The 26,643-nt window shown below is 35.6% G+C and overlaps 1 long non-coding RNA gene across 1 annotated transcript in view; it reads left to right on the top strand.

Annotated features, from left to right (window-relative positions):
• LOC135272564 (uncharacterized) overlaps positions 1 to 14,536 on the top strand; it is a 63,482-nt gene extending 48,946 nt beyond the window's left edge. The window contains exons 2-3 of the long non-coding RNA XR_010340587.1: positions 9,090 to 9,175; positions 14,238 to 14,536. This is a non-coding gene — a long non-coding RNA (uncharacterized LOC135272564). The remainder of the gene's footprint in view (positions 1 to 9,089; positions 9,176 to 14,237) is intronic.
• The last annotated feature ends 12,107 nt before the right edge of the window (positions 14,537 to 26,643 follow it).

Genomic DNA, 26,643 nt, shown 5'->3' with positions numbered 1-26,643 from the left:
AGAAGAATGAACACATGTTTATGTAGGATACTCCCTGGCAATTCTTAATGGCCTTTAATCATTAATTACTAATAAAAAGTATGTCATCTTTTTGTGTGTGTGTGTGAGACGTGGTCTGGCTGTATCTTCCCAGCTAAAGTGCAGTGTGGCGATCTCAGTTCACTACAGCCTCTGCCCCCCCAGGCTCAGGTGATCTTCCCACTTCAGCCTCTGCTGGGACTGTAGGTGCCTGCCACCATGCTCAACTAATTTTTGTAATTTTTGTAGAGGAGAGGGTTTTGCCATGTTGCCCAGGCTGGACTCGAATTTATGAGCTCAAATGATCCACCTGCCTGGGCCTCCCAAAGTGCTGGGATTATAGACATAAGCCACTGCACCCAGCCAGTAATCTTAATAAACAGATCTTTTATGAATAACTTTTTTCTAAAACATTTTTTATGTGTATTTATTTTAATGATTAAAATGCTATGCCTTAAGCAATACATTTACAGAAGATATAGTAGTAAAATTACGAATTGGAATACTGATCTTAGAAATTGGTATATTGGTTTAATTACTTTGATTTATTAATCTCTATTTCTGTGCCTGATACTTGAGAATGAAAGGTAGTATATATTTATTGAACACGGTACATAGTACATATTCTATGTATCAGATACTCTTCCAAGTCACTTTATGTATATTATTGCATTTAATTCTCACATAAACTTTACAATTGTTAATCCACTTTACAATCAAAGAAACCAAGAGTGGAAGAGGTTATGGTTTGCTCAAGGGTATTCAGTTAAAATATACAAATGGTAAGAGACAAATACTGAGTGTGTGATTCCAGAGCCTTCGATCCTAACTGCCGTTTTACTGAGGTCAGTAGTGTCTCCATTATATAAGGAAGAAAAAAGAGACTCAGAAAAAACAAATAACTCGTCCAAAATATAGTAAATGGTGGAAAAAAGTTCTCAACTGAGTCTCTCTAACTTCAAATTTCAACTAGTTTTTCTATACCACACATGGGTTGGCAAATCAGATTGGGAAAGAAGAGGTTATAGACCATCAGAAGTGCATAAGAAGTGTTAACAGGACAGGCAAAGACCTGCCTGGAGAGCCCATGTCTGTTTAACTGTTCAGTGTCTAGAAAACTGCCACATGGGTTTAGAAGTCAGGTTGTGTCTATGAACCCTTTTTCTATAGTGATACTGAGAACACCCTAGAAGCAATGATCATTAATGCTCTTGCATAAGGCTTACATTTTCACTTCAGTAGGAAAACAGTGAGGCCCAGAAGATTGTTTGTGGGCTAATAATTGTTGCTTGTGATGTTATTTTGTAGTGAACATGGGGCCTGGTCTTCTATTTGCACATACAGGAGTTTTTGGCAGCTGTCTTTGCTTGGTGATGTCTTTCGGAACTTTGAGATGTCACTTAGGATGCCAGGTACCATTCTGGGGGCAGGAGTCTGGATCTGCTGCAAGAAATACAGCTTTAAAAAACTGTATGACAATAAGAGACAAATATACTTGAAAACAAGACTATTCTTTTTATCGAAAAATTTGTACCTGTGATTCTGCAATCTGCTGGACGTTGACAGAATGTTACTTTAACTCCAGGCTAATTGCTCAATAGTTAAAGATGAAAAGTGAGGAATAACACAGGCAGACTTTTACAACACATCATGATGAAACATACTTTGCTGGTGATCTCTGATTGGTAGGTTTTATGACAATTTGGATAGATGTCCTCTTATTTTTAATTCTTTGGTAGGTGGGAAGAGCAAAGGAATGCAGAGGAGAGGCAGGGAAGTTCCTGGGAAGGGTAAAAGTATGAACTAGTGGTAGAAAGGGAAAAAGATCTAGTTTTATAAGGAATAAGAGATATTGACTTAATTCCAGAAAACATGAAAAGAAAGTTTGGATATCCCAGATAGAATATGCATCTGCTGGCTTTGCTAATTTTTGTTATCCTTCAATAATAGAAACTGAGACACAGGAGAACAGTTTTGGAACATATCATGTGAAGCTCTTTCTATTTAAAAATAAATGTAATACAGTAGTCGCCCCTTTTCCTCAGGGCACACATTCGAAGACCCTTGGCGTATGCCTGAAACGGTGGATAGATTAGAACTCTACAGATACTGTGATTTTTCCCAATACAGTTATAGAGTATAGGGCAGGCAATATACATAGCATAGATATGCTGGACAAACAGTTGATCCAGATCATGCCAGGAGGGATGGTGTGGGACAATGTGAGATTTCACCATGTTGCTCAGGACAACATGCAACTTAAGAATTTGAATGGAGGTTTCCAACCAAATTTTTGTTTCTGGAATTCTCCATTTAATATTTTGGACCATTGTGGATGGAGGTTAACTTAAACTGCGGAAAAGGAAACTTACTATTGTAATTTTATTAACTTGTTAAAGATAAATCTAAACATGCTTCTTTTTATTTTTAATTTTTATGGATGCATAATAGTTATACATATTTATGAGGTACATGTGATTTTTTGATACAAGCCTACAATGTGCAATGATCACATCGGGGTAATTAGAATATCCATTACCTCAAACATTTCTCATTTCTTTGTGTTTGAAATTGGAATGTTCCTAACACAAAGAAATGATGTTTGAGGTGATGAATATTCTCTGTTGCTATTTTGAGATATACAGTAAGTTATTGTTAAGTATAGTCTCCCTATTGTGTTACCAGATATTAGATGTAATTCCTTTTATATGACTGTAATTTTCTACCCATTAACCAACCCATCTCTATCCTTTCATCATCCCTTTCCTTTCCAGCTTCTGGTATCTGTCATTCTACTCTCTTCCTCCATGGGATCAACTTTTTAAACTCTCACATGCAAGTGAGAACATGTAATATTTGTCTTTCTATGACTGGCTTATTTCACTTAACATAATGCCCTCTACATCCACCCATGTTGTTGCCAATTTTATTATTTTTTATTGCTGAATAGTATTCCATTGTGTATATGTGCCATATGTTCTTTCTCCATTTATTTATTTATTTATTTAGAGATGGAGTCCTGCTCTGTTGCCCAGGCGGGAGTGCACTGGCCCTATCTCGGCTCACTGCAATCTCCGCCTCCCAGGTTCAAGTGATTCTCCTGCCTCAGCCTCCTGAGTAGCTGGAATTACAGGTGCATGCCACCCCATCCAGATTTTTTTTTGTATTTTTAGTAGAAACGGGGTTTCACCACACGAACTCCTGACCTCAGGTGATCCACCTGCTTCAGCCTCCCAAAGTTCCATTTATTTACTGATGGAGGCTTACAGTAATTCCGTATCTTGGCTATTGTGAATTACATTGCAACAAATATGGGAGGGCAGATATCTCTTCAATATACTGATTTCCTTTCTTTTGGGTATTTACCTAGCAGTGGGAGTGCTGAATCACATGGTAGTTCCATTTTTAGTTTTTTGGGGAAACTTTATACTGTTTTCCATAGTGGCTGTACTAATTTACATTCCCACCAACAGTCTATGAAAGTTTCCCTTTTTCTTCATCCTTGCTAGTTTCTGCTTTTTTTTTTTTTTTTTTTTTTTGTCTTGAAATGGAGTCTCTTTCTGTCACCCAGGCTGGAGTGCAGTGGCACGATCTTGGCTTACTGCAATTTCTGCCTCTTGGGTTCCAGCGATTCTCCTGTCTCAGCTTCCTAAGTAGCTAGGATTACAGGCATGCACCACCACGCCTGGCTAATTTTTGTGTTTTTGTAGAGACGGGTTTCACCATGTTGGTCAGGCTGGTCTCGAACTCCTGACTTTGTGATCCACCAGCCTCAGCCTCCCAAAGTGCTGGGATTACAGGCATGAGCCACCATGCCCAGCCAGCATCTGCTTTTTAAAATATTTTTGCTAAAAGTCATTTTAACCGCTGTAAGATGTTAAGATTTTAATTGAAACTTTGATCAGGATTTCCCTAATGATTAGTGATGTTGAGCATTTTCTTGAATATCTATTAGCTATTTATATATCTGCTTTTGAGAAATGTCTTTACAAATCTTTTGCCCATTTTTAAATTGTATTATTGTTTTTTTCCTGTTGTGTTATTTGAGTTCCTTATATATTCTGTTTACTAATCCGTTGTCAGTTTACTAGTTTGCAAATATTTTCTTCCATTCTACAGGTTGTCTCTTTACCTTGTTGATTGTTTATTTTACTGTGCAGAATTTTTTTAGTATAATGTGATCTCACTTGTCCATTTTTGCCTTGGTTGCTTGTGTTTTTTGAAGCCTTACTCAAAAAACCTTTGCCCAGAACAATGTTTTTTTTTTTTGCAATGTTTTCTTTTAGTAATTCCATAGTATCAAGTCTTACAATTACGCCTTTAATCCATTTTGATTTCATTTTGTATACAATGAAAGATAGGGGTCCACTTTTGTTCTTCTGCATGTGGATATCCAGGGTTCCCACCACCATTTACTGAAGAGGGTGTCCTATTCCCAATGTATGTTCTTGGTGCCTTTGTCAAAAATAAGTTGACTGGAAATGCATGGATTTAGCTTTGAATGTCCTCTATCCAAATCTTTATGTCTGGAATTTTCCATGTAATAGTTTTAGACTGAGGTTGACCAAGCATAACTGAAGACATGGAAAAGAAACAGTGGATAAGGGGAACATTATTATATTTTATAACTGCTTAAAAATTTTTCAATGTTTGGAAGCTTTCTCAGGACATTCTCACTGCAGAGATCAGGAAATATTTATTAACCACCCACTTTGTGAAGAGCAATGAATTGGTTATGATATGATTTGGTTCTGCGTCCTCACCCAAATCTCATCTCAAATTGTAATCCCACATGTCGAGAGAGAGGAACCTATAAGACCCATGTGTTGAGGGAGGGAAGTAATTGGGGCGTGGGGGTGGTTTTTCCCATGCTGTTCTCATGGTAGTGAGTGAGTTCTCAGGACATCTGATGGTTTTATAAACGTTTGACAGTTCCTCCTTCGCACACATTTCTCTTTCCTGCCACCTTGTGAAGAAAGTGCCTGCTTCCCCTTCACCTTCCACTATGATTGTAAGTTCCTGAGGCCTCCCCAGCCATGTGGAACTGTGAGTCAATTAAACCTCTTTCCTTTATAAATTATCCAGTCTCTAGTAGTATCTTTCTAGCAATGTGAAAATGGACTAATACAGGTTCTTTAGAGGCATATTGAAAAAATAGGACGAAAGAGGGTTTGCAAATCAATAGTGAGGTAAAAATCATCAAATATGAAGCAAATGGAGGCATGAATATTCAAGATAGCATGTTTAAATGATACATACATTAAACATTACAAAGTTCAGAGGTAAGGGCAGCTTCCCTGAGGAAATGGAATTGAAGGTAGATCTTGATGGGTAGATAAGGTTTGGGGAGAAAGATTCACATCAGGTTTGAATGCCGGTGTTTGGCAGAGAAGAGGTTGCTTTTAGGCAGAAGAATGATAGTGGGGTCCCAAGGAACTGAAGATGTCTGAGATGCTCATAGGGCAGTAGGTGGCTGGTTCTTAGTGCATTTTGGGGAATTGTGGAGAGAGGAGGCCTGAGATTTTATAATGAGAGTGAGGCCCACCTGGTGATCCCTATTATGGTCAAGGATTATGATCCCCGAGGAACCATAGAAGCTACCAGTTAGGGCCAGGTACGGTGGCTCATGCCTATAATCCAGCACTTTGGGAGGTCGAGACAGGTAGATCACCTGAGGTCAGGAGTTCAAGACCAGCCTGGCCAACATGGTAAAACCCCGTCTGTACTAAAAATACAAAAAAAATTAGCCAGGTGTGGTGGCAGTTGCCTGTAATCCCAGCTACTCGGGAGCCTGAGGCAGGAGAATCACTTGAACCCAAGAGGCAGAGGTTGCAGTGAGCCGAGATTCTACCACTGCGCTCCAGCCTGGACAACAAGAGTGAAAAAAAAAAAAAGCTACCAGTTATTCTGAGAGTGGTTAAAGAACAAAAGGAGAATTTCTCTTCGCTTAGGGCACTCATCTAAATTAATTGTATATTGATAAAGAAGCGAAATCCTTTCATGCTTCCTTTACCAAAAAGTGATTGAATCTCCTTCATTAGTTCATAATCCATGTTTAAGAGAAACATATTATTTTAAAATGTTTACTTATAGTTAAAACGTTTCTCAGTGGGTTGGAAATTTAGGCTAGACCCAGATTTCTTTCAGGTTGTCTTTTCTTCTTGTAGTTTCTGTAAATATTGATTCACCCTAGAAATGAGTTATGGGTAGGAGGGACCTTTTTAAAAAATTTTTTTACTATGGAACATAGCATTCCAGAAAAACCTCATTTCTATTGATGAATGGCTATTGGCATACAGAAATCTGGCATGTGGTTGAGGGGAAGGGATGCAGCTGACATGAGAAAAGCTTGAGAAGGAAACCATAATCCTCCTTCAAATTCACTGCTCATTAGAGGAGCTAAAATGATTAAGCAGCTGGAGGTTTTGATGTATGAGGAAAGATTAAAAGAATTACATGTGTGTAGGTTGGCTGAAGACCTAAGGAGTGTGTGTGCCTGTGTGTGGGGCAGGGGCCTGATAGCCATTTGCAGATAATTGAAGGCATAAGCCCCACAAAAGGAGAGGGATTGTGAAGGTGGTCCTTAAGGGATTATCTAAGGGTAATGAATGAACCGAAGAAAATTAAAAAAATGGTTTCATCAGGAAGACTTTCATAATGGGCGAGATTTAAGATGCCATAAAATAATCTCCCACAAGAGGTGGTGAAATTCCCATCTCTTGAGTCATTTGGAGGAGGCCTATAAAGTTTTGAAAGTGTATAATGCTCCCCTGGTTGGGGAACAGATTTGGTAACCAAGACCATCCTGAGTCCTGATGTTTTACAGCTCCATTTCTAAGATGAATCAATTGATAAACAATAAATTTGGAAGCTCACCAGGAACGGAGTCTGTCTCATCTCACTGATAATTTTCTTCAAGCAATAAAGATTCCACACCTCTTCCTTGCTTGATTTCTATGCATTGTCCTAGACATTGTATCATTTCTTAAGGGACATAAAGGATGGAGGACAAAATGATGGAGGAATTGTAGAATTGAAGGGATTAGCAGCATGTCATTCAGCAAATGGCTATATTAATATACCATCCCTGCACTGCAATCTCCTTTCCAAACAGAACTGCTCTCTAATACATTGTCAGAACTCCTTGCATTGTGTTCTTCAGGGTTAATCAGCATCTGGACCGTGCCACTCTTGCAAATGAAATTGGTCAAGAATAGCCTTTCCCCAGTATCATGACTAAGCAGAAATTCTTTCTGGTGACTTTTATACAGAGAGTGACAGTAGTCTGTCTTTATATTAACAATTTGCAGTAACTAAAAGAGGTGAGTTCTCAGAGCACTTCATAGAATGCCAATGGAATTGTAAAGGAAAGGTTGTGACCTTGTAGAGTCCTGTTCTTTGATTTCATAGTTTCCTTAGTTTTCCCTCTGTGTGAGTAGTAATAAAGGATTCTTACACAAAGATTTATGTACACATTTTTCTTCACAGTGTCGCTTACACAATTAATGATAAGAAACACCTTAAATATTCAATATTTGGTTAAAAAGTTTTTTTATGTCCTTATGGTAGATTGTTAGAGCTGTGAAACTCAAGATTTGGAAGAATATATAATGACATTTAAAAATGCACATGATAATGTTGGAAGAAGCAAGCAGGACCTACATATACAATATAATTCTAAATGCACTTAGATAAAAAGGTAGATAAATAAACATTTATCTTGCCTTTCTATCATTAATGATGACATTAAGAGTAATGTTTTCTCTTCATACTGTTTTACATGTTCTGCAATTAATGTATGTTACTTACCAAATCTGTTAGTTAAACAGATTTTTCTTTTAAAAAAATGAGTGTTTGGATATGACTGTTTTGCATGAAGCAATAGAAAACATGCACAGAGCTCAAAGTGACCTTTTCCACCTTAAAAAAATAAATTAGATAAAAACACATGTGGAGCATCTGTACAATTTAAAAAGCGAGAAATCAATTTTTTGATTTTTTCATCCAAAATATGTTTATGAACTGAAACTAGAAGAAAGTTAAAGACGAATTTGAGTCAGCGTTTCACAAGCTTCTCCAAAGTATTCTAGGGTATCAAAATATTTTATAATGTTTAAACATTAGACATTTTAAGCATTAACAAAGATTGATTTCTATTTTTCTTGATGATTAGAGACTTTAACATGATGATGAGTATTTCTTTATTTTTCTCTTTTTCAATTTTCTTTTATTTTAAGTTCCAGGATACATGTGCTGGATGTGCACGTTTGTTACATACGTAAACATGTGCCACAGTGTTTTGCTGCACCTATCAACCCATCCATCACCAAGGTGTTAAGCCCAGCATGCATTAGCTATTTATCCTGATGCTCTCCTTCCCCCTGCCCACCCCCTGCCACCGATAGGCCCCAGTGTGTGTTGTTCCCATGCCTGGGTCCATGTGTTCTCATTGTTCAGCTCCCACTTATAAGGAAGAACATGTGGTATGTGGTTTTTGGCTCCTGTGTTAGTTTACTGTGGATAATGGCTTCTAGCTCCACTCATGTTACAGCAAAATATATGATCTCCTTTCTTTTTATGGCTGCATAGTATTCTGTGGTGTATATGTACCATATTTTCTATATCCAGTCTATCATTGATGAAACATTGGGTTGATTCCATGTGTTTGCTATTGTAAATAGTGTTGCAATGAACATAAGCCTGCATGCATCTTTGTAATATTATGAATAATTTACATTCCCTTGGGTATATACCTAGTAATGGGATTGCTGGGTCAAATGGTATTTCTGGTTCTAGGTCTTTGAGGAATGGCCTCATTGTCTTCCACAATTGTTGAGCTAATTTGCAATCCCACCAACAATGTGAAAGCATTCCTATCTCTCAGCATCCTCTCCAGCATCTGCTCTTTCTTGACTTTTTAATAATTGCCATTCTGACTGGCATAAGATGGTATCTCATTGTGGTTTTCATTTGTATTTCTCTAATGACCAGTGATCCTGAGTTTTTTCTTTCTTGTTGTTGGCTGAATGCATGTCTTCTTTTTTAACTTATTTATTTTTATTACATTTTAGGTTTTGGGGTACATGTGAAGAACATGCAAGATTGTTGCATAGGTAAACACATGGCAGTGTGATTTCCTGCACATGGACACAGGGAGGTGAATATCTTCTTTTGAGAAGTGTGTGTTCATGTACTTTGCTCACTTTTTAATGTTTTTTTTTTCTTTTCTTTTTTTTGTAAATTTAAGATCTTTGTAGATTCTAGATATTAGATCTTTGTCTAGTGGATAGATTGCAATTTTTTTCCCCATTCTTTAGGTTGCTTGTTCCCTCTGATGATTGTTTCTTTTGTTGTGCAGAAGATCTTTAGTTCAATTGGATCCCATTTGTCAATTTTTGCTTTTGAAGCAGTTGCTTTTGACATTTTCGTCATGAAATCTTCACCCGTGCCTATGTCCTGAATGGTAGACAATGAGTATTTCTAACTCTTCAAGAGATGGATATTGCACCATGTTCAACAGTAAATCAATAGAGGGATTACTGTGAAAATCAGGAAAAAAACCCTAAAGTTTTCTGTTATTACCTTTGTTATTATTTCTTATTATATTTGTTATTTAGCATTATTGTGGAAAATCAGAATTATCTAAAAGTAGAAATTATAACAACCATAAAGTAAAATTATCAAATGAAAAACAATTATGAAATAAACTCATGAGACTATCACAAATTTTAAAATGTGAAACTTTATTCATTCATTACATAAATATTTATTGCGTGCCGTTGGTGGCCCTGGTACTCTTTTAGTGAGTGGGGCTTCATCAATAAACAAAAAAGATGAAAATCCCTGTCACTGAGAACCTTTCATTATGATAAACTTTAAATCTTCTACCACATAAGTTTCTGTATGTGCACACCAGATAATGCAAAAGTAATCTTTACATAGAATTTTGTATTTACTTGTTTTTTACTAGAATAGAAACAATGACCTACAGAAAGACAAATACTTTAAAGATTTCTTATAGATACTGTTAAAATGATTTAAGTTGATTTGATATTTTCCTCTAATAATGTAAATCATTGTCTTAGCATCTTTTATTGATTTTTCTTTCATTTCTGTCAGTCTGAGATGCTTCATTTAATGCATAGAAAAATATATTAGATATACACATATGCATATATATTCTATTTTATTAATCTGCATCTTTTATTTTACATATGCAGAAGAAAAGGGACAGATCATTTCCAAGTCATTTTCATTCCCAAATAAATAAATTAATAAACTGGATAGCCATGCTGAAGACCAAGTGGTCTAGTTTTTGAGCACCCCCGTCTTACCCAGTATGCTGTATTAAATGTCAGCACCTGGGTTATCACTATCTCTCTAATTCAAAAATGTATATATGGCAGATATTTCTGAAGGTTTCACGCCATTGAAGGTAACAATGACATCTAAGAGCAGCACAGCCAATCACTTACAGTTGAAGAGCCCTGCTCTTAAAAGTTCTTTAGCCAGGGCCGGGCATGGTGGCTCACGCCTGTAATCCCAGCACTTTGGGAGGCCGAGGTGGGTGGATCACGAGGTCAAGAGATCGAGACCATCCTGGTCAACATGGTGAAACCCCGTCTCTACTAATACAAAAAATTAGCTGGGCATGGTGGCGCGTGCCTGTAATCCCAGCTACTCAGGAGGCTGAGGCAGGAGAATTGCCTGAACCCAGGAGGTGGAGGTTGCGGTGAGCCGAGATCGTGCCATTGCACTCCAGCCTGGGTAACAAGAGCAAAACTCCGTCTCAAAAAAAAAAAAAAAAAAAAGTTCTTTAGCCAGTAAGGAACTTCATGTCTTTCTTCCTAGGGATCTAGCTCACCATCTTTGTTGTCTCATTCTATTTTTTTTTTTCTCCTTTGGCCTGGCTGCAGACTATGAAAATTGTTCCCTCTGTAGTGAGGACATTGAGCAGGTGTTTGGTTCTTTTGTTCTCAGTCCAGCCCACACTGGCTTTGCATGCACTGAGGACTCTCATCCCACAGCCAGAAAGACTGAGCAAGGTGCTTGTTCCAGCGAAGGGCATTTTCTTTCCTAAAAGGGGTTCTGATGTCAGCTTTTGTACTACCCTGCCTTTTTCTTCTCCTCATGGCATGCTTTCTGCTCTATAGTTGAGATTTTGATGGATCACTGTCAATTGTCGGATAACTTTATTTTCTCTTTTGTTTTTCAGTTGACATCTGTTAAAGGATCTTGCCTTTATTCAAAATGTGATACTGTGTCCATCATAGATATTTTCATTCACTTTGGTTTTTTAAAAAATTTATTGCATCAAAAGATGATTATCTTATTTCCTGAGTCTGGCACTCCCTTGAATTTTGTGGCCAAGGCAAGTGCTTCACTTGCCTAATCCTAGTCCCAGCCTGGCTCATTTAACGGAATTAGTTCACTAGGCAAACTTGAAAGAAAGCAAAATCATAGCACAGGGTTTAGCAAGACTTTTCTAGTAACTATAACTTAAATAAAGTTTTTCTTTTTCCTATTTTCCTCTCATGGAGGTAAAATAGCTTGAAAGTGTTTTATTTCCTTCAGATCATTTTTAAATGATCTTAGCTGGATAACAATTGGAGTGCAGTCCATTTCTTGGTTTATTTGGCTATTTGTTAAGAAGTCTAATAGCACTTGTTAACCAACAAAATGAGTTTCTTCTAGTTCTTTTGTCTTCATCTGTTGCAGTATATTCAAGAACATTTCTGGAATTTGGAAAGATCATATAGTTCTAAAAAAAAATCTAAATAATTTAGTGTAGAATCTATTTGTAAATCTCCCACATAAAAAACAAAACTCTTAGACGTTTTTATGTTTTCAGAAATTATCCTTCCCAGAAAAATGTTATCTTATTTTAGGTAAATGTGGAAATAATAGCTCTTGAGGGATGATTACAAAAGATGTTCTGTGTCTGCAGACATTGAGTTATTTAGTGCAGAAGGAAGCAATGGAGGACAACAGTTGTAAATGGCTTTGTTGGGGGAGGGAAGTCCATTGCATCTGCCATTTAAAAATGACAAATATTTACATATATTATTTTGGATTCAAAGGAGAATTTTTATGAAACGATTGTAGTTAATCTTTTGGAGTCATCAGGCCACCAGACTGAGTAAAATAAAGGCAGAATAAGAAAAATCTAGGCAAATTTCAAGGCCAAAGATGGGACATTTGGAGTCTGTATCATCTCTATTGGAGTCATGTATTCAGAAGAAGGAAAAGAAGGCTTTTTGTACAAACAAGTTGAGACAAAATATTTTTGTTGACTTTCTACACCCAATAATTGTAGTTTATGAGATGACCAGTATGGCAGGCAGCCCAGCTTCACTCCCAAAGTCCTTGGTTCAACTCCAAGTGACCATGGGTGAACAGGGTCTTATCACTGTGTTATTAATTAACCCTGGCAGACCTGCAATGTTTTCATTCCATCAGCAGAAAGTGGGCTTTTCCCTTTGTTTTCTGTGCTAGTCTTGGAGACTGGGCATAGCTCCACGTCAGCACTTCACTGAAGTCATTAAAATCATTGCATTGGACCCTGCTGCTAAGTGCTGATGTTGCAACAGTCTTGGAAACAGTGAAGTTTCATCCAGGTGGCATTTGTTTTCTTAAAAAAGAAAGGCCCAGTGTCCCTGCTTCTGTTCTAAAATAATGATTAGAGTTTCTTGTTTTGGTTTATTAAATTTATTTGGGAATGGAAAAATTAGAGAATAATGTACCATGATATCAACCTTGTTAGTCGCCAGAAGAAATTAGATTTGTGGCCTATAATTAACACAGGGCCAAAATGTTAGAATCACAATGCTTTGGAATTGTATGTTTCAATCTCCATATATACACATAATTTTCTTTATATTATTCCCAGACACTTCACTTGAATCATTTTATTAACAAAGCTCTTAAATATTCTCTGATACAGCCAATTTTATATTTAGGGAAGCAGTGTGTTCAAAGACAAAACAGAACCTTTTGAGTCAATAACACAATCTAAAACTTGGAGTTGATATTCAGATGCCATATTGCATCTGGGCGAGAGATGTACTTAAACCTCATTTTCCCATCTATAAAACAAAATTTAAATATATACTTCAAAGTGTTGGAAAATAGTTTATGTTATGTCTAATTCCAGTTTAGCAGAAGTTACTAAACTGAGGTCACATTTCTCTTTTTTGTACAAATTGCAATAGTTCAAGTTATGCCTTTTACTTGACAGTAGTTGTTTGGTCTTTAACCATGTTATCCCATGTTTTTACTATGAAGAATTTGGACAATTCAGTAGGTCTGATGCTCCACAGACCCATTCTAAGTGTCATTTTCTGAGTTTCTGTCACTGTGCCCCTGTCTTGAGGCATCACTGCCATTCAAAGGGGTCCCACTGGCTTGCCTCTGGTGGCTGTTGCCTTCCCAAATATCATGTCACTACAAGCATAGTGCACAGAGCTGGCTCCATGGTTCTCCACGACAAAAGCAAAATGCAGCTTACAAGTTTTAATGAGACATTACAGGAGACTTAGGGAAATGAATGCAAATGCCAGCAATAAAAAAGTTTGAAATTACCATCTAAAAATGGTTGTTTTCAAATACACAAGACTGAGTCACATGACAGAGCCCTCCTATTGGAGGCCTTTTTCCCACCATTCTGGCTTGCCTCACAAAGGCAGACCCCAAACTCCCACCTTTGCTCTTGGCCTGCTGTCACATCTCAGGGTCACCCTACTACTTCCAGGAGGGCAGACCTTAAGTAATATCATCTATTTCCAATTCAGTTCCTTAACTGCTTGTGACTTTGAGGTCAGAAGATTTTTTCTTTCTCCTGAGTCTTGAAGTTCTCAATTCAGCTTCAGAATTTAACTGTACTGAGGATGATGAGCTGTGGAAACTTCTATGGTATCTGGGGGAAATTCAACATTCCTATGTTCTATCAATAATGTGGACTGTAGATTTCTAATATAATGTAATAATCTAATGCTAATATTTTTTCTGAAGTCATATCCAAGTGAACTTCAGGTCTACTTTTTTGGCTGCTAATTTTATTTTACACATATACCCACACCCATCCCCTTCACATCTATGTGAGTGTAGAAAATTCAAAACTGATACTTATGAAATAAACATTTCTTTAAAATAATGACAATGATCTCCACTTTAAGGTGAATAATGTACTATGATCATTGTTTTTTTCCTTCTGCTTTCAGAGGAATAATCAATCACTAAGAAAATGGCCAATTTTCCAGAGATTCAACAAGAAAAGAAAACTTCAGGCCAATATCCATGATGAACACAGATGCAAAAATCTTCAATAAAATACTGGCAAACTGATTGCAACAGCACATCAAAAAGTTTATCCATCACGATCACGTAGGCTTCATCCCGGGGATGCAAGGCTGGTTGAACATATGCAAGTCCATAAACGTAATTCACCACATAAACAGAACCAAAGACAAAACCCACATGATTATTTCAATAGATGCAGAGAAGGCCTTTGACAAAATTCAACAGCACTTTATGCTAAAAACTCTCAATAAACTAGGTATTGACGGAACGTATCTCAAAATAATAAATGCTATTTATGACAAACCCACAGTCAATATCATACTGAATGGGCAAAAACTGGAAGCATTCCCTTTGAAATCTGGCACTAGACAAGGATGCCTTCTCTCACCACTCCTATTCAATATAGTATTGGAAGTTCTAGCCAGAGCAATCAGGCAAGAAAAAGAAATAAAGCGTATTCAATTAGGAAAGGAGGAAGGCAAATTGTTTATATTTGCAGACGACATGATTGTATATTTAAAAGACCCCATCATCTCAGCCCAAACTCTCCTGAAACTGATAAGCATCTTCAGCAAAGTCTCAGGATACAAAATCGAGGTAGAAAAATCACAAGCATTTCTACACACCAATAACAGACTTATAGAGAGCCAAATCAAGAATGAACTGCCATTGCTACAAAGAGAATAAAATACCTGGGAATACAACTAACAAAGGATGTAGAGGACCTCTTCAAGGAGAACAAAAACCACTGCTCAATGGAATAAGAGAGGACACAAACAGAATCAATACTGTGAAAATGGCCATACTACCCAAAGTAATTTATAGATTCAGTGTTATCCCCATCAAGCTACCAATTACCTTCTTCACATAACTGGAAAAAACCACCTTAAACTTCATATGGAACCAAAAGAGAGCCCGCATAGCCAAGTCAATTCTAAGCAAAAAGAACAAAGCTGGAGGCATCACACTGCCTGACTTCAAACTATACTACAAGGCTACAGTAATCAAAACAGCATGGTACTGGTACCAAAACAGAGATATAGACCAATGGAACAGAACAGAGGCCTCAGAGGCAACACCACACATCTACAACCATCTGATCTTTGACAAACTGGACAAAAACAAGCAATGGGGAAAGGATTCCCTGTTTAATAAGTGGTGTTAGGAAAACTGGCTAGCCATGTGCAGAAAGCAGAAACTGGACCCCTTCCTGACACCTTACACTAAAATTAACTCCAGATGAATTAAAAATTTAAACATAAGACCCAACACCATAAAACCCTGGAAGAAAACATGGGCAAAACCATTCAGGACATAGGCGTAGGCCAGGACTTCATAACTAAAACACCAAAAGCATTGGCAACAAAAGCCAAAACAAATGGGACCTAATTAAACTCCAGAGATTCTGCACAGCAAAAGAAACAATCATTAGAGCAAACTGGCAACCAACAGAATGGGAAAAAAAATTTGCAATTTACCCATCTGACAAAGGGTTAATATCCAGAATCTACATAGAACTAAAACAGATTTACCAGAAAAAAACAAACAAACCCATTCAAAAGAGGGCAAAGGATATGGACAGACACTTTTCAAAAGAAGACATATATGAGGCCAACAAACATATGAAAAATGCTCATTATCACCGATCATTAGAGAAATGCAAATCAAACTACATTGAGATACCATCTCATGCCAGTTAGAATTGCAATCATCAAAAAATCTGGAGACAACAGATGCTGGAGAGGATGTGGAGAAATAGGAACAGTTTTACACTGTTGGTGGGAGTGTCAATTAGTTCAATCATTGTGAAAGACAGTGTGGTGATTCCTCAAGGACCTAGAAATAGAAATTCCATTTGACTCAGCAATACCATTACTGGGTATATATCCAAAGTGCTATAAATCACTATTATAAGGACACATGCACACGAATGTTCATTGCAGCACTGTTTACAATAGCAAAGACTTGGAACCAACCCAAATGCCCACTGATGATAGACTGCACAGGAAAAATGTGGCACATATACACCATGGAATACTATGCAGCCATAAAAAATCACGAGTTCATGTCCTTTGTGGGGACATGGATGAACCTGGAAACCATCATTCTCAGCCAACTGACATGAGAACAGAAAATCAAACACCGCATATTCTCACTCATAGGCAGGTGTTGAACAATGAGAACACATGGACACAGGGAGAGGAGCATCACACATAGGTTTCTGTTGGGAGGGAACTAGGGGAGGTACAGTGGAGGGTGGAGAATTGGGGAGGGATAACATCGGGGGAAATGCCAGATAGTGGTGATGATGAGGAGGAAGGCAGCAAACCGCATTGCCATGTATATACCTATGCAACAATCTTGCATGTTCTTGACATGTACCCCAAAATCTAAAATGCAATTAAAAAAAAAAAAAAATATATATATATATATATATATATATATATATATACAACTTACCCATTCTACTGAATGTAAGTTTTGAGATGAAAAGAACTTTAAATGGAATGCCTGTGGAGCTTTACTTTAGAAATGAAATACCCAAGGTGTTTTAATTACAAGTATCTGCATGTAATATTGTGCCTGCATGAGGATTTTGTAAATATTAATTGCAATTCTGTATTTGCTTTCTTCATATAACTTTTTACATTTAAATTAGAAAAAAGAAAATGGCCAATATTCCTTCATTACATAGAGCGGTTTAACTGCTTAGGTAACATTGTCACAGTTTTTCTTCTAGAGATAATTTTTACTTAGTTTTTAACATATACAAAATATATTAGGGTTATTTAGAAAAAAATGAGTAATTTTATCTTAATATTTAAATTAAGTATGTTTCTCACAACAAAGAATGCTGCTGGAAATGTGTAAGCCTTTGTATTCTCTTTTCATCATCAATTTAGTAACATAAGAATCTCTTGGTTCTATATTTAAACTTATTGGCACAGACCAGGTGTTTGATAATTTCTATTTTCATTTCAAATATTTAAAAACTGTTTCTTCAGTTGTGTCAAACTTGTTTTTTTCAAATTTTCATCCACGGATCCTATTTCTGTGCTTTGGGAAGGTTTGCTATTTCACAACTTTTAAATTGCAGCTTTGCTCAGATGTTGGGTTTTTGTAGCTGGAACAGGGCAGCAGAGATTTAACCTTACGCCTTAGTGAGTTTTGAGGTTCAAAAGGTGCCAGAGGAAAACAGACACACTCACACACATCTATGTTCTGGGCATGAAATAAAGAACTGGGCTTTTTATAGTCCTGCTTTGCTTTGATGGGAGGGAGAAACAAGAAATTTTGAGAGTAAAGTCTTGCTGACTACTTTGGAAAGGGAGATCTGTAGATCTTGGTCAAAAACTTTATTCAGTGCATGAAGTGTTACACATTTTATCATCCAGAAATTTGGACCAATCTGAGGTAAAGTGATTTGCACAATTTCTCTAACTTTTCTCTTTGTAGCTTCTTTTTCCATCAATATTTGCCAGAGAAAAGAGGGCCTCACACACGGTGTCTTCCTCAGATGTCACATTTACACTAATGCTGGCCTACTGTCTTTGCATCTCATCACTTTACTTAACAAAGTATCACTCCCTCAAAGTCCTATTAGCCATCTCTCTCTCATCCATCCATCCATCCACTGATTATTCATAATCTGGTCAACTCTTTGAATGTCTTGGTAATTTAAACTATTACTCTTCTTAAAAATGATCATGTTTTATAGATGTGGAATTTATCTCTACAAGGATTGTATTTTATTTTATTCTATTACATAGCTGCCCTGTTCACTTTCAATCATTTATTTAAATATAGACACAGATGGTCCATTGTTAAATTGTAGAATAACTGCAAGCTATGAGGGATAGCAAATACAGTCGGTGTTATTTTCATTATTTAAAATAATTTCCACAAGTTGAATTTAGTAGATCAACAGGGACAAATGTAAAATTTAATAGAAGTTTACATGAAAAAATATAGACCTATATTTTTGCTTAAAGGATTGATTATAGATACAAGTTGGGGTAATATGACTAAGCAGCAGAACCTATAAAAGATATTTTAGAATTTTTGTTGACTATATTTAATTCTATAATGAGGCTTTAAAAACGATGCCATTTTAGCCTGCATTATAAGAGGCAGCAATATCTTGAGAAAAGGAGGTTTTTATATGCCTCTCTGTTTGTCTAGGATAGACTTGGAGCATTGCACTCACTTCTGGGTAGTTTGCCTTATGGAGATATTAAGAAACAAATGTGTGCAGAACAGAGTGGATAAAATTGTACAATCAGGGAAGGACTAACATAGAAAATGTAGTGGAAGAAACTGAGTGCAGTTCATGGGAAAAAGAGTAGACTTATAGAGATATGATCCCTACTTTTAAATACACAAAAGGCTCATATTTGATATAGTAATATGACAAAAATCTTTGTATGAAAGACAGCTTTGGTGTTCACATGCTCTCAGGCAAGTTATTTAATCTCTATCAACCCTTTTAATCATCAAGAAAATATGGGGATAACAGAAGCTAACAATGCCGCAGGTTAGTCATGAAGATTAAGTGAAGAAATGAAGGTGAAATGCCTTTTGTCATGCCTGGCTCATATGGAGCCCTCAGCAAGTGGTAGTGAGTTCCTGTGGTTGTTTTTGTTAATATTCTAGATGGCAGAAGCAATATCAAAGGGAGTAAATTACAAAGAGATTGACCTTAATACATACAAGAGTACAATAATAAATTTATTAATAAGAAATAAGGAAAAATGTTTCTAAAATTTTGAGCTGATAATAAATAGTAAGCTCTCCATCACCACAAGTGTGGAAGCCAAGATTGGCTAGCTGCTTATCCAGTATTAAGTGATAAGTGGATTGTATAAACTCTCTAGTGCTTTCAACTCGAGTTTCTACAAGCTTCTTAGAACAGGATGTTTAGAAGCAAAAGAAATTATGATTTGTGCAGAATTAGAAGAATTAACTTTCTGGATGATATTATTTGGCAAAGTTATCACTTAAAATTGCTTCTTCTGCTCTAAGTCCAATTTGGCTTGGACATTTTTAGAGCACATTTGCTATTTATTAATATGCTATCAGAGAAGTTACTATCAGGCTTCAGCGAAGTCTTACTTAATTGAGTACGCTATTTTGTTCGTTGCAATAATATTCAGAAAATATTTAGGATGCTTCAAATTAAGGCTTTAGGATGCTTCAAATTAAGGCTTTAGGTTGAAGAAACTCTAAATTTGGAAAGGTTAGACACTTTTAAAATAAGCCTTATTAATATTAATATTAAATATTTTAATAGAAATGAAATAAAGTCTGACCAAGCTTATGCCAGCATAAATATTAACACAGTAAAACACAAAGATATTGGCAATAAAAGCCAGTGCTTACTATTATTATTAATATATTTATTACTCTTCTCTGGTATTTTCTAATCATATAAACAAATGCCATTGTTGATAATTACAAAGAAGGTTATAACAAAATATGTGGCAACAAGAATGATACAATGATAATGTGTGTCTCACCATTTTATACTTGGTTAGATAAAACATTATGGGATTTAAGAATAAATATTTTAACAAAATGTGTTATCTATGTAATATACAATTAATAAAAAAAGTGTGTCTCAAAGTCGATTCATTTACCCTTCTTAAGAACAGAAGAACTACTAGTAAACTTGTTGATCATGAACTGCATTTTTGTATTATGTCCTAAGAGAGACTGTGCGATGGCTGAGAAAAGCAGGTTTTAGAAAGCTACTTTTGTTGGTGTGCCTTCAGGTAAATTTAAAATTTCTGTCATCCCTGGCTGGCTTTCTTTTTTTCATTTATTCTATATTTTTTTCAGAAAATACATTTATAGTAGAAAACCCAATGAAATTAGCAAAGACTGGAATACAATCTATTCAGTAGTAATTACCAAATAATGAACTACAATCATGGGCAAATTTCAAGTCTTTTAAGGGAAACACTAAAATTATTAACAAATGCAAAGTAAAGCATTAAATACGTTATTTCTTAATGAATATGTGAGATGCATCTTCAAAATAATCATAAAGGAAACAAGAGAGCATAAGAATATGAAGACTTACTTTTCTCTACTAAGTGATCTGCTCCCTAGGAAAACTTTGGTTATTTTCCCACACACGCTCCTGGTCGCAAACAAAAGACTACAAGAAAAGAGACCATTTGGATTTTGTGATTAGATGGAGACTTTTCCCAAAGGGTTGCTTCTGATAAAAAAAAGTTACAATCATTAAGATAACTTGGGGATAGCCTTAATTGTATGCTTCCTTCCATCACCTCTCATCTCTAGAGATCTGCTTACTTTGTAGTGGAACCTAAATAAACTTTCAGATACACTGAAACTGGAAACTTTCACTCACATTCATATTATTTTCAAGAAGAAAATATAAGAAACTAGAACTTGTCTTGCTTCCAACTCATTACATTTAAAGTGCACCTTGGTCTTCAGGGCAAAGTGAGTGTTAAATTCATATTTTCACATATATGCATTCTGTATGTTTAAAGATACATCTTTGATATATCGCTATTGCTTTTGTGTAAACATAAGATCCAATTACCTAGTATATCAAACTTGTTATGTTTATGGACCTTGCACTCTTGTTCTAATAACTTTTACTGCTCTGAATATTTATCCCATAAGTCTATTAATATTTTATCATGTCAGATGGACAATGATTAAAAATAAAACTAGCATCTATCTGTTAACCCAAGCTCCTTTTTTTGCTTTCCTTCATCAAACTTGAAAGCACATAGTGCACACATTTTACTTTATAAAATTGACTTGATTATTTAAAATAGTTGAACATATGGACAAATGAATACTCTAAAAATAAAGACCCACCCCAAACTCACAAAAGCAGACCAATTACACATACATATAAAAACTTAATTGCATTATGCTCTCAAAATATTAAGCAAGTAAAGTAGAAGGGTTTAGATAAAACCTTTCAACTACTTTATGTACAGCAACTCATACGACTTCTTATTTTACTTAGAATTCAATCTATTGAATTCCAGAATAGGAATCATAGACTGATAGCATTGCATTAGAACTAAGGTTGAGTATTGTCACTCCGAAAAATCCGAGACAAATGGCTTTGTTTATCCACAAAACACATGGCAATTTTACTTAAAAGAGAGAAAAATTGAAAAAGAAAAACCCAATCCCATCAACAGTAGAATGGATAATAATTACAATGTGCTCATTAAACAATAGAAATATCAGTAAAAATAATGAACTGTTGTTGTAAGCAACAACCTATATAAATCTCACCAGACATAGTGTCGAACAAAGCAAACAGAAGCAAAAGAATGTATATTAAAGAAGAAATCATAAGATAAATTAGCAAATTAAAAACAATTCATTTGAGATACATGAAAACCAAAAACACAATACAGTTAATCTTTAAACAATACAGGTTTGAAATGTGTGGGTCCAATTATACACAGAGTTTCTTCTTCCTCTGTCACCCCTGAGACAGCAAGACCAACGTCTTCTCTTCCTTTTCCTCTTCAGCCTAGTCAATGTGCAGGCGACAAGGATGAAGACCTTTCTGATGATCCACTGACACTTAATGAATAGTAAATATATTTTCTCTTTCTTATAATTTATTAATAATACTTTCTTTTCTCTAACTTACTTTATTGTAAGAATACAGTACATAATACACGTTACATAAAATATGTGTTAATGAATGGTTTATGTTATCAGTAAGGCTTTTGGTCAACAGTAGGCAATCAGTAGTTAAGTTTTTGGGTGGTCAAACTTACACACGAATTTTTACTGTGCAGAGTGTTGGCACCTCAATACTTGCATTGTTTCAGGGTTCACTGTATACTAAACTTTATGGAATGCAGCTGAATCAGTGCTTACAGGAAAACTTACAGCTGTAAACATCCATATTAAAAAAGAAAGATCTTGAAGAGGTCCTTTACGTTCCTTGTTAGTTGTATTTCCAGGTATTTTATTCTCTTTGTAGCAATTGTGAATGGCAGTTCATTCTTGATTTGGCTCTCCTTAAGTCTGTTATTAGTGTATAGGAATGCTTGTGATTTTTGTACGTTGATTTTGTATCCTGAGACTTTGCTGAAGCTGCTTATCAGTTTCAGGAGATTTTGGGCTGAGATGATTCCCTGTTTAACAAGTGATGTTGGGAAAACTGGCTAGCCATATGCAGAAAGCAGAAACTGGACCACTTCCTGACACCTTACACTAAAATTAACTCCAGATGGATTAAAGATTTAAACATGAGACCAAACACCATAAAAACCCTAGAAGAAAACCTAGGCAAAACCATTCAGGACATAGGCGTGGGCAAGGACTTCATGACCAAAACACCAAAAGCATTGGCAACAAAAGCCAAAATAGACAAATGGGACCTAATCAAACCACAGCTTCTGCACGGCGAAAGAAACAGTCATTAGAGTGAATCGGCAACCAACAGAATGGGAAAAAAAATTTGCAGCCTACCCATCTGACAAAGGGCTGATATCCAGAATTTACAACGAGCTAAAACCGATTTACAAGAAAAAAGCAAACAAGTCCATTCAAAAATGGGTGAAGGATATGAACAGATACTTTACAAAAGAAGACATACATGAGGCCAACAAGCATATGAAAAAATGCTCATCATCACTGGTCATTAGAGAAATGCAAATCAAAACTACATTGAGATACCATCTCACATCAGTTAGAACAGCGATCATTAAATCTGGAGACAACAGATGCTGGAGAGGATGTGGATAAATAGGAACACTCTTACACTGTTGGTGGGAGTGTAAATTAGTGTAACCCTTGTGGAAGACAGTGTGGCGATTCCTCAAGGACCTAGAAATAGAAATTCCATTTGACCCAGCAATCTCATTACTGGGTATATATCCAAAGGATTATAAATCGTTCTACTATAAGGACACATGCACACGAATGTTCATTGCGGCACAGTTTACAATAGCAAAGACCTGGAACCAACCCAAATGCCCATCGATGATAGACTGGACAGGAAAAATGTGGCACCTATACACCATGGAATATTATGCAGCCATCAAAAACTATGAGTTCGCGTCCTTTGTAGGGACATGGATGAACGTGGAAACCATCATTCTCAGCAAACTGACACAAGAACACAAAATCAAACATTGCATGTTCTCACTCATAGGCGGGTGTTGAACATTGGGATCACATGGACACAGGAAGGGGAGCACTATACACTGGGGTCTGTTGGGGGAGAGTGGGGGGACAGTGGGGGGGGAGTTGGGGAGAGATAGCATGGGGAGAAATGCCAATATAGGTAAAGGGGAGGAAGGCAGCAAATCACACTGCCACGTATGCACCTATGCAACAATCTTGCATGTTTTTCACATGTACTCCAAAACCTAAAATGCAATTAAAAAAAAGAAACATCTTAAATCAATAACCTAAACTTTCATTTTAAGAAAGTAAAAAAAAAGAAGAGAGAACTAAACTCAAAGCAAGCAAAAGAGAGGATATGTTAAAGATTGGAGTCAAAACAAATGAAACAGAGAATTAAAAAATAGAGAAAATAAATAAAACCAATAACTGGTACTCAAAGTTCTCAATAAAATAAGAGCAAACTGAGTCCAGAAACACTGAAAAAGGAATACGTATCATGAGCAGATGAGACTTATTTCAACAAAGTTAGTTCAACATATGAAAATCAATGAATGTAATAACACTACATTAATAGAATAAATAACACAAACACATACTTTTAAAATGTAAAAAGTTCATTTCACAAAATCTGACATCATTGCCTGATTTCAAAAAACACTTAACAAACTCAGAGTAGTAGAGGGGAGCTTGACTGATAAAAATCATGTACAAAATCCCTCAGCTAACACTATATTTAGTGGTTAAAGACTGGTTGCTTTCCCCCTAAAAGCAGAACCCTAACAAGACTGTCTACTATTATCGCTTCTATTCTATATTTTACTGGCAATTCTAGCCTGGAAATTAGGCAAGGAAAATAAATAAATTTTATCAGACGCAAAGAAAAATGTAAATGACTCTCTCTTTGTAGATGACATGATCTTGTACATCTAAAATCCTAAGAAATTGACTAAAAAAACCTATTAAAATTAACAAACCAGTTTAGCAAAGTTGCAAGATATAAGATCAATATCAAAAATCAATAACATTTTTATATACCAGCAATAAACGATGAGAAAAATATAATGAGAAAACTATTTATAATAGCATAAAACAGAATAAAATTTTTAGAAATACCTTTAACAAAATAAATGAAAGACTTGCATGCTGAAACATACACCATTATTAAAAGAAATTAAAGTAGAAATAAATAAATAGAAAGGCTCTGCATTCAAGGACTAGAGGATAATATTGTTAAGATGGCAGTGCTCCCCAGATTAATCTACAGATTCAATTCCAACTCCACCATAATATTGATTGACAATTTTATACAGAAATGCAAGATATTGGCAAAAACAATCTTGTAAAAGAGGAACAAATTTGGGGAATTTACAGTTCCTGATTTCAAAATTTTCTAAAGTTACAGTGATTAAGAGTATGATGCTAACACAAGAATGGACCTATAGATCAACAAAAGGGAGGGAAGAATGAAAAAATAAACAAATGGTTGTGGAACAACTAGATCTATGTACACAAAATAATAAAATTGGACCCCTGCCTTGCAATATATATAAGAATTCACTCAAAATGAATCACAGATAAAAATGTAGGTGCGAAAAACTATGACACTTTCAGAGGAAAACACAGGAGTAACTCTTGATAACCTTGGGTTAGACAAATAAAAATGGAAATGAATTTGAATAGATATATCTCTGAAGAAGATATACAAATAGCTAATAGGCACATTAAAATGGTGCTCAAAATTATTGGTTATTAGGGAAATAAAAACCAAAAACCATGATGAGGTACCACTTCACACTCAATGGCTATAATAACAATAATAATAAAATAGAGAATAACAAGTGTTGATGAGAATGGGAAGAAATTGAAACCCTCTATTATTGCTGCTGGGAATATAAAATGGAACAGTCATTTCAGGAAACAATTTGGCATTCCTCAAAAAGTAAACAGAGACTTACCATAAGGCTCAACAATTCTACTCCTAGGTAGAATTCTAAGAAAAAATTGAAAACATATGTCTTCATAAAACTTGTAGACAAATATTTATAGCAGTATTATTCGTAAGAATCAAAAAATGTAAACAATCCAAATGCCTATCAACAAAGAAATGGATAAACAAAATGTGCTTTCTTCATGCAGTGAAATACCATTCAGTCATAAAAAGGAATGAAATACTGATACATGCTACAGCATGGATAAACCTTGAATACATTATGCAAAATTAAAGAAGCCAGGCACAGAAGTCTACATATTCTATGATAACATTTACAGGAAGTGTCTAGAATGAGCAAATCTATATAGACAAAATAGATTAGGGATTGTTAGGTGCTGGGGGAAGGAGATAATGGGAATTAACTGCTAAAAGGTTCAGGGCTCTTTTTGGATGATAAAAATATTCTGTTATTAGATAGTGGTTCATTGCTGCACACATTTATGAATATTTTAAAAATAAAAAATAAACTAAAATCAAAAGAATACATACTATATGATTTCTTTTATACAGACTATGATAGTAAGTAAAAAACAATCAGTAATGATGATAGAAATCAGAATAATAGCTCCCTCTGGGTTACTGACCTTGAGGAGCATGAGGTACCTTCTAGGGTGTTCAAAATGATCTCTTTCTTTTTCTGAATAGTGGTAAAGATATATACTCACATATGTCACTATTTATTTCTGAGGTATATGTGTAAAACTCTTTTGTATATGTCACTGTGTTACACACTTAAGATGTGCATACTTTACTATATGTATAGCAAAATATTTTAAACAATTTAAAGGCTTCCTGTTAACAGATAAATACTATGTTTATTTGTAAGGGTCACATTTGTAGGTCTTAGAAAAAGCAAAAGTACAAGTGGATACAAAAGTCAAATATTATGATGTGATTCATAATTTACTCTGCAAACAGAACATTTTTGTCTCTGGCACACAGTGGATGCTTAATTCAAGGCAACCGCCTTCTCTCCTTCTTTTCTTTTCTCCTTTTATGTTTATTTATTCTTAGACTGAAAATGATTTGATAATGCAGTCCTGTTTGCATTACAAATAATTTCCCTTTCCATCTCTAAATTCTCCTTACAAATCACACACACAAAAAAACATCTAAATGATAATATCACTACCCACTTCTTCTTTAAAGAAATGGAAACTGAATGGAAAAGATAGTATTTGTAACAGTAC

This window comes from Aotus nancymaae, unplaced genomic scaffold (genome assembly GCF_030222135.1).
Source record: "Aotus nancymaae isolate 86718 unplaced genomic scaffold, 86718_ANA_hifiasm-v0.15.2.pri h1tg000115l, whole genome shotgun sequence".
NCBI lineage: Eukaryota > Metazoa > Chordata > Mammalia > Primates > Aotidae > Aotus > Aotus nancymaae.
This window is presented reverse-complemented; position numbering and strand designations above follow the sequence as displayed.